Raw genomic sequence first — 2,500 nt, 5'->3', positions numbered from 1 at the left:
TCAAGTTTAGATCAGTTTTGCAATATGCACTGTGTTGTCTGAACTGATCCTTGTAAAATTTTTGTAGTTTCTTGTCAATTGTTAAATATGGAAAAAAAAGGATTTACTTTCTGAAAAAAAAAATAACATTAATGACGTCTCTTGATCAGGTTAGGATCTGATGAATTTTTATTTTAAAAGGCAAGCAAATCAAGGGGCAAATTAATTTTCTCTGAGCTGTTTAACGTCATTAAGTGGGCTTTCCAGGATGAAGCACTTTTTTGCCTGCTCTCTGTGTATCATACAGTGTATAATCTTTTCACCGATTTATCTCAGTTTCTGTTGTGGCCGGCTTTCATCGCTCATCTATAAATTTAACAAAAGATGCTGTGTGAAGAGCGAAAGATGTATTTTGCTTTCATGCTAATTATAAATTCGTATTAAAATTTGGAGAAACGTGGAGCTCAATTTGCCTAAGTTCTTGCATCTTTGCATACTCCATTTTAATTAATTAATATCGCTTTCAGCATGCTTGCCAAAATATCTTTTGTAAGCGTGTCACCATTCACCACCCGGTCTATAATTCACCAGTTGTCTTCCTTTGTTGTTCAGAGTATTATAGAGAGTATCTGGAACGTCATAAGGTTTTTCAATGTCTCTTTACCAACACAGACAAAGAGGCATTGTCCTGTATCGCAACCACTCGGCGAACTAGTCTCCACCGATAAGTTCGAAGCTCTCACCAATTCCACCGGCCGAACATCGCCAAAACAGGGTTTAAGGGAATTTCTGGTCCTCCCAGAAAACCAACAACTTGCAAAAACCGTTCGAGAAACTTGCAACAAAAGCCAACACTGTCAAAAAAGTAAGCATTGCAGCGCTCGTTACCTCCATTCACCGTATAGTCACACGAAAGGTGCATTTACCGCGCGAAAACAATTTTTACACAATTTGTACACCACTTCAATTTTCAAAAATTGTGACAAAATCCTTATCTTTCAAACAGCGACCTTATTTTTTTGATTTAATCAACGGCTGTCATTTTCCGGCGAACAAATAGTCTCTTTGAATGAGCGCGCCCTTGGGCCTGCGTTTCGTGCCGCGGAACAGTGACTTGCGCAGTCGTTTTTCAGCTCTGCCACTTCAGCCCGCTATATGGTCACCTGCTACTGGTCAGCGGATACCTTGTTTTGACAGGTGTCAATTGACCATAACATTGATGTCCAATATCAAAGATGTATGCTGTAAACTAGTTACAGTGTCAAATGGAGTATTGCCTCCTGGATGAGCTCCAAACTTGAGCCCGTAATATGGTTACGTGTACTGGTCACATTAGCATACATGAAGAGGCGGACGGACGTACGGACGGAAAATGACGTTATGGCTATTTTACCAAATTTTCTCCCATCGATGGGTTACCAGTATCTTCTTAGCTATGGTGCTCCGCGCGCGCGGAGCTCCGCTAAAAAATTTTACGTTATGGGCACTAACTGCAATGTTATGATACCATATGAAACACCAATAAATGCTTAGGCCATCCCCCTTTTTTTTTTCGTTTACCGTCGAATGCGTTTCCTGATATCGGGTCGGTAGGATTGAAAAAAAAAAGCCTAAAAAAAAGTCATAAGCATTCTCGGAATCGGAGCCCTGGTACCCTAGCATAATAGCTGTGGAGCCAGAAAAACAACAAGACATGAACCCCAAATCAATATGGCGGAAAAGTTGGTGAAAGTTGTTGCAAAATTAAGACAGCGTAGGGAAAAGGATCAACCACCGAAACTCCTATGCTACATAAGATGGCTTAAAAACGTCGTTAGCTTTTTTTTTCTTTTTTTTTTTTTTTTTTTAAAGGCCAAAAATTTGGGTCGGTCGGACGACGCGAAACGGAGAAAAAAAAGGGATGGCCTTAACCAGATGCACTCATGAATGTGACGTATAGGTTACCATGGAAACAAATGAGCCACCGAAAAACACGCTATATATTATCTTTAAACGGGTATATCTCAAAAACGAACTCGGTTATAACCATTTTTTATTGCTGGGGAGTAATTGGCACGTTAAGACAAAACTCATTGCAAAGTTTAAGAAAATAGGCCATTTCCGAGATCATGCCTGTCTCCTCTTCAAACCCGATCTAAGTCCGAAAATTAGTTTCATTCATATGTAAAGTAGAACTAATTACCATCACAAAAATTTTGCACTTAGATTCGCTTTGAAGAGGAGGCAGACAACTCGGAAATGGCCTATTATCTGCAGCAGATTCATAGCTACCTTCACAATTGGGAATTTTAAGGTGGTTCTGAATCCGCTCCAGATTTTTTTTTCACTTTGCAAAGAGTTACATCTTAGCCTGCTCATCGCTTTTTAGCAATAAATAATGGGGGTCACCTTAGTTCGTTTTTGAGATACTAAGTGCTTTAATACAAAATATAGGGCGTTTTTAGATGCTTCTTTTGTTGCCATGGTAATTTATTACGTCACAGTAACATGTGCATCTTGTTAAGCAATTATCGACCGGTGT

The sequence above is a fragment of the Montipora foliosa genome, chromosome 12 (genome assembly GCF_036669935.1).
Source record: "Montipora foliosa isolate CH-2021 chromosome 12, ASM3666993v2, whole genome shotgun sequence".
NCBI lineage: Eukaryota > Metazoa > Cnidaria > Anthozoa > Scleractinia > Acroporidae > Montipora > Montipora foliosa.
The sequence above is the reverse complement of the archived record's forward strand: the minus strand, read 5'-3'. Positions refer to the sequence as shown.